At 42.2% G+C, this 7,167-nt stretch overlaps 1 long non-coding RNA gene across 1 annotated transcript in view; it reads right to left on the reverse strand.

Moving 5' to 3' along the window:
- Positions 1-1,097: 1,097 nt before the first annotated feature.
- The window catches only part of LOC310650676, a 33,425-nt gene continuing 27,355 nt past the window's right edge, over positions 1,098-7,167 (reverse strand). The window contains exons 2-3 of the long non-coding RNA XR_014494411.1: positions 5,571-5,648; positions 1,098-1,167 (exon numbers count right to left, since the gene is read on the reverse strand). This is a non-coding gene — a long non-coding RNA (uncharacterized lncRNA). The remainder of the gene's footprint in view (positions 1,168-5,570; positions 5,649-7,167) is intronic.

The following is a 7,167-nucleotide window of genomic DNA, read 5'->3' on the forward strand; positions in this document are numbered from 1 at the left end:
GAAAGCTCAGAGCAGGGAGCAATCAAAATCATCATTTAAAGGAGCTTCCAATACAAAAATAAAATAAAATAAAAATGAAATACTGTACACAGACCCGTTCAAAATGTCTCATTAAAAAATAAAGAAAAAAGAAAACCTAGTTTCCTGCATCAGACCATCTCCTGCATTGGAATTATTATTATTATTATTATTATTATTATTATTATTATTATTATTAATTATTAATTATTAAAATAAAAAAATATATGAGTCGTAAAAATACGACTTGCCTGTGTCCGAAAAGTCGTGGGAACATAGGGTGGAAAAAGTTGTCGAGAATGAGCGGGTGAAGATCTTGTGGGACTTCCGAATACAGACAGATCTCCATTTGGAACACAACACGCTAGATATCACAGTCATAGAGAACCGAAGCGTACAGCTGATTGATATCGCTGTACCAGGAGATGCCAGAGTCGAAGAAAAAGAACTGGGAAAAATTATGAAATACCGCGACCTGGCCATCGAAACTGCGCGATTATGGATGAAACGTGTAACAGTGATACCCAGTGTCATCGGGACACTGGGAACTATGTCCAAAAACTTTGCAAAATACATCAAGAAATTGCAGCTTCCTGCAATAACTTTTGTAGCAAAGCTACAAAAAACTGCGCTACTCGGAACATCTTACATTTTAAGGAGATACCTGGTTGATACCTAGGATGCTGGCAGCAACCCGTGTCAACCATCAGAGCCAGTCAATTTGAGTGTTCAGTTGACTGAGGTTCATCTTTAATGAATAAAAGATAATAATAATAATAATAATAATAATAATAATAATAATAATAATAATAATAATAACAACAACAACAACAACAACAACAACAACAACAAAGTTGGTAGGGGCCTTGGAGGGCATCTAGTCCAACCCCCTGCTCAGACAGGAAACCCTATACTATTTCAAACAAATGGGTGTCCAGTCTCTTCTTAAAAGCGTCCAGTGTTGGAGCATTCACAGCTTCTGGAGGCAGGTTGTTCCTCTGGTTAATTGTTCTAACTGTCAGAATTGAAGCACAACTTCACACAACGTGAATCAATCTTGAGTTTGCAAAGAGACTCACAGGCCGTCGCGCAGTTCCGGAGTGTCACTTTCAGTCCCAAGAGCTTTAAGACTTCTTTCCAGAGATGTCACTGTCGGGGGGAGGGGGAGAAACAAAAAAAAAAACCAAGACAATTTCTGTGAAAACTCAGACCTAAAACAAGATTTGATTGAAGTTCAGAACTGCACGGGTAGCAATAACAACACAACGTTACAACTGTTTAACTGTCCCGAAGGCGCTTTTTTCCATAAGGCAACTGGACTCTTATTTTTCCTTGAAGACATTTTGCTTTTCATCTGAGGAGCTGAAGAAGCTTCTTGGATGAGAAGCGAAATGTCTTCAAAGAAAATCCAGAAAATCCAGTTGCCTCATGAAAAAAAACACTTTGGGGACAACCCGGACCTGGAAGACAGATAATTTCCATAGACATTTACTGTTTAACTGGGAATTCTCATTTTTTTTTCTAAAGTCCAAAACTGAGTCTCTCTCTCTCACACACACAATCATTCTTCTTCTGGGAAAGAAAAGTTTTAGTGGAAGTATCAAGCTAATCATTTAATAGCTAACCAGCTTATGTTATGTGAGATGTATGATGTAATGATGGGAATGACTCAGCAGGGTCTATGTCCCTTTAAGAGCCAGCAGGGTCTGTGTCTCTTTAAGAGCCTTTGTATAGAAGGGAAGTCTGCTGCCCTGTTCTCTCTCTTCTTGTTTTCCTGCTGTAACCGCTGTGTGTTGGATCCTGCTGTATTAGCACATACATGTATTTTGGTCCTAGTGTATTGCTGAAAGAAAAAAAATCTTCATCAGGGTCCAGTCCAAAGCCGGGAATAAACAATACGGAGACTGCTTTAGAAAGAAGGTTGTAGTTTATTGAAGAGGAGAGCCAGACAGAAACGCTCTGGAAAAAAAGTGACCACATGGAGCAGGGTGTGGTGCGTTTTTATACCTTCTGGGGATCTTGAGGTTGTTTCCTGCTCCTGTTTGAGGCTTTGTATTTCCTGTATCATGTACTTTGACCTGAGTCTGATTGTGCCCTTTTGGTATTGGTGGGTTAATCCTATTATGTCTCTTGTCCTTAGAATTTGGGTGAAGGTATGTAGATTTTAGGGGTCTTTGTCTTCCTAATTTCTAGCTTCCTGGCTCCAACCTTCCTGAATGGATTATTGAATTTGTATTTCTAAAAGCTGGTTTTTGCCAAGTGTTCTTGGGGGGGGGGGCAGAGTTTCTGCCTTTTTAAAGATCTTCTCCATTATTCCTTTGGGGGGAATATATTCTCCCTTTTTAATATTGTCCAAAATATTTCTTTCTCTGGGTTCTTCCCACAATATATTATAGATAGTGTAAGATAAACCACCATTTAATATAAACCACTGTTTACTATCTTTACTCCTGGGTTATCTCAACGCAATAAGACTTTGCATGCTCAGGTCTTGTTACAGTCACTAAAAGAGTTGAAATCTGTCTCGGGGTGCCCTGTCCACTATCTGGACAATTTTTGTATTTTATTTTTTGGGTCTTATTATTGTGGTTGGTCTTGCAATTGGCCAGATGTTGAGCCTGGGATAGCCAGATGTGGCTGTTTGATGGTGTTACAGATATTGTCGCTGAATGTAAGTTGATCCGAGTAAAGCTGCCTTCTGCAATTGACTGAGGGTGAATTTGTCAGTGCCAAAGGTGTTCAAATGGTGCTCCAGATGTTTTGGGATTGCACCCAAGGCGCCTATGACTATTGATACTACCTTTGCCTGCTTTTGCCACAGTTGTTCTATTTTTCGTGCACAGAATAAACAAAGCTGGAAGGGACCTTGGAGGTCTTCTAGTCCAACCCCCTGCTCAGGCAGGAAACCCTATACCATTTCAGACAAATGGTTGTCCAATCTCTTCTTAAAAAACATCCAGTGCTGGAGCATCCACAACTTCTGGAGAGAAGCAGTTCCACTGATTGATTGTTCTGACTATCTGCAGGATTTTGCATTTTGTTATCTTCTCCAGTTTTTTGCTTCTATTCTGCTGTCTCCTGGAACTACCACATCGACTATCCGGATTTTATTTTTTGCCTGTCCTATTCACAAAAAAGGGACGCGGTGGCTCAGTGGGTTAGGACGCTGAGCTTGTCGATCAGAAGGTCGTCAGTTTGGCGGGTCGAATCCCGAGTGCCGCGTAACAGAGTGAGCGCCTATTACTCATCCCAGCTTCTGCCAACCTAGCAGTTCGAAAGCACGTAAAAATGCAAGTAGAAAAATAGGGAACACTACGGTGGGAAGGTAACAGCGTTCCATGCGCCTTTGGCATCTAGTCATGCCGGCCACATGACCACGGAGACGTCCTCGGACAAGCGCTGGCTCTTCGGCTTTGAAACGGAGATGAGCACCGGCCCCTAGAGTTGGAAACGACTAGCACACATGTGCGGGGGAACCTTTACCTTTATATTACCTATACACAATTGGTAAGTTTAAAAACATATCTAGCAACTGTTGGAAAAAACCAGGCACTTATTACCATCTTTGGGGGACATGCCCAAAAGCCAAAAGATTCTGGTCAAGAATACACATATGGTTAGAGAAAATGACTAAAAAAAACCATAATAGATTTTAAGCCAGAATTATGTTTGTTAGGCATAATTGTAGGAAACTATGAAAAAATGTATATATCTAATATTACATGTATTAACTGCAGCGAGAATTGCATTCGCTCAACATGGGAAAAATGAAGATTTACCAATGGAGGAAGACTTAATTTAAAAAAAAAGATTGTGCAGAAATGGATAAATTGAGATTGAAAATGAAAGAGAAAGAAGATTTGGTATACTTTAGAACACGGGATACCTTTTATCAATGGCTAGAAAAACGAGCTAGAGAGAAAGAAATTTAACACGTATTAGTAAGTTAAATGTTGGAACCCAGACAATATGTTGCTGATAAAATATTAAGCATATGAGACTATAAAAAATTAATAAATATATATACGAGGGGAAAAAAGAAGATAAGTCTGGGGTGTTATGTGACAGGTGCCTGTCTGTTTGAAGTCTAAAGTCCCCAGGCACTTTAACTTCTTCATTTTCTATGACTTTTTCTATTTTATGGTCCCAACAGTTGTGGCTTGCATGCAAAAGGTTATTTCTTGCAGATCTTCCAATGCCCCATTGTTGCTACTTTGTCGTGCCATTGTCTATAGTCAGTCTGTGCGATCTTCTTGCAGCAGCTCACCAGGGGATCCACCGTTCCTTCAGTTTCTTTGCTGAGGTGGCACTGTCAGGACCCACCCCAAACCACGTCTTAGGAAAACAAAAACTCTTGGGAGTCAGTTCTAGTCCAAAAGGAATTTTTACTAGGACATACTTGGTTGTGGAAATACAAGACAGGACTTAGCATTGTTTTACAAATTGAAACTTTTTAAAGGGTTCCCGGTTCAACCCCCCCCCCCTTCCCTCAACCCCATTTGGTGAGCCCCCCATCATTTTACTTCGTGTCATCTCTTTCGTGGGAAAAAAGGAACTTCGAATCTTTATGGTTATTGTCTTCTTCCTCTACAGAATTAAATGAAGACACAGGCCAGATGCCCTCTTCTCTAACCCTCCCTTTTGTTCCCCCAGTTCAAAAGGTTTCCCTTGGTCTTTGAAATAACCTAAGGCAGGCTGAATCCACATCCGCTCCTCCTTCCTCGGGAGATGGCAGAATCCATGGGGGGGAGGGAAGATAATGTTTTAAACATACATTTATGAATGTGATATAAACGGATTCTGACAGGCACTTTCTGTCTGTTGCGGCTCTTCTCAATTGTGGCTTTCATTCCCGTTTTCTTACAACACAGTCCTTTCAGCAGTTTGAAAAAGGCTCCATTCCCTTTTGCACTACTCAGCTGGCCCTGGTAAATCTCCAAGTGGCCTCAATGACTCTCAGAAAGAGTACAAACCACCAGATGACTGCAAGGAATATCTATCATTCCATCCTCCACGATTCCGAAGAAGAGCTGAAGAAGCTTCTTGGATGAGAAGCGAAACGTCTTGAAGGAAAAAAACAAAACCTAATTTGCTTTTTTGACAGAAAGGGGACAACTTTAGGACAACTTCAAAATGAACAACGCTACTTTCCAGAAGTCCCACTGAAGCAAGGGAGAAGGTAAAAATCACCACTCAATACAGGCACAACGTCACATCCCTTCTTTGCCTGCCCAAATTTACGACAATTGTGCAACACTTCCAAGAGCAAAAATCTGGATTGTTCCTTGTTTCTAAAGCTGTGGTGTCCCAGACGATACCCTCAAAACACAAGAACGTTCAACATCCGGAGTTGATCTGTACATCTTGAGCAAGCCATATGGCAAAACTATTTTTACTCCTTTTAAAAAAAAAATACGATACGGTATACATTTCCTTACGTTTGAAATTATTTCTTCTGCTTCCCCCCCCTCCCCACCTCAATATTTTCTTTAAATATTTGCACACAAAACACCGCAGGAAATGAACCTTCCAAAAATGTTGGACTTACGAACCATTGGCGTTAATTCGGAAGATGTTGGCCGAGGTGCTTTGAAAAATATCTTGAAGTTCGTTCGGATCAATCTGGGTGGCTAGAAAGGAGGGGGAAAAAACCAGAGAGAGAGAGAGAAAAAAACGGTTATTAGATCGGATCACAGACTGCACCCCAATTCCAACATAAACCTTAGTGGCTTGCACAATTCCCTGTTAACACAACCTATGCCATAACTGAACGCAACATTTCTGCGGCTAAACGAGACGATTGTTAAGTGACCCATTTTAAGACCTTACTTCCCACCATTGCAAGTAAGGAGAATATTTCTAAATGATTACAGGTAGTCCTGGACTTACGACTATAACGGAGGCCCCAAATTAAACAAATGAGACAGGTGTTAAGTCGGTTTTGTCCCACTGTACGATCTTTCTTGTCACGTTTGTTAAGTGAATCGTTGCAGTTGTTCAGTTAGTAACACGGTTGTTAAGTGAATCTGGCTCCCCCGGTGACTTTGCTTGTCAGAAGGGGACAAGCAAAAGGGGATTGCGTGATCCTGGGACATTGTGACGAGTCTACGGCCAAGCGTCTGAATTTGGATGACGTGAGCATGCGGATACAGCAAAGGCCGTAAGTGTGGAAAACGGTCCTAAGTCTTTTTTTTCCCAGTACTGTTGTAACTTTGAATGGTCCTGCTCTGTCCCAGCCTACGTGGGTCCTCGTTATGCTCGCAAGGAGAAACCCCTCTTCCAAGAAACAGGCAGGAACCACAAAAAAAACCAACCTCTTTTATTCTCACAGACCCGAGGCAATGTCCAAAGCAAACAAACACAGTCCACAGAACCTCGATCCTCAACATGAATGGTTGCCTTCGGCAACCAGGACCTCCCACACCTTCCCTTTTATTATTCAGCCAAGGTGTGGCTTCCTAATGCCTTCTCCTTTGCCTTTGGAGCCGCCCCATTGCATTCCTCTGTCCTACTCGCTTCTCTTGCCTGCGCTTTCGTGCATCCTGGATATTTCCCAGCTGTGCTTCATCCCTGTCCAACTCAGACTCCCAGCACAGCTGTGTCTCAGCCTGAGTGCGAGTAGAGGGGCAAGGCTCCTCGTCCGACTGTAAGTTTTGGAGCTCCTCAGAGCCTTCCTCTGACTCTGATGTCACTCCAGGCCCCTCCTCCTCCTCATCTGATTCCTCAGACTCAGCTGCCGGGTGCACTGGCTGGCCAGGAATCACAACAGGTCATTAAGCATGTGTATGCTCCTCTATGGGTTAGTAAACAGCGCAGACAAATGACTTAGGTAGTCCTCGGCTTACAACGGTTCATATAGCGAGTGTTCAAAGTTACAACAGCACTGAAAAAAGTGACTTAGGACTGTTTTTTTAATGCTTACGACCGTTGCAAAGCATCCCCACGGTCGTGTGATCAAAATCCCAGAGGCCTGGCTGCTGACTCGTACTTATGACCTTTGCTGTGTCCTGGGGTGTGTGTGTGTGTCATGTGATCCCCTTTTGCGACCTTCTGACAAGCAAAGTCAGTGGGGGAAGCCGGATTCACTTAACAGCCACGTTACTAATTTAACCATTGCAAAGATTCACTTAACAGCTGTGGTGCAAAAGA

Source organism: Vipera ursinii, assembly GCF_947247035.1.
Source record: "Vipera ursinii genome assembly, contig: scaffold_244, whole genome shotgun sequence".
NCBI lineage: Eukaryota > Metazoa > Chordata > Lepidosauria > Squamata > Viperidae > Vipera > Vipera ursinii.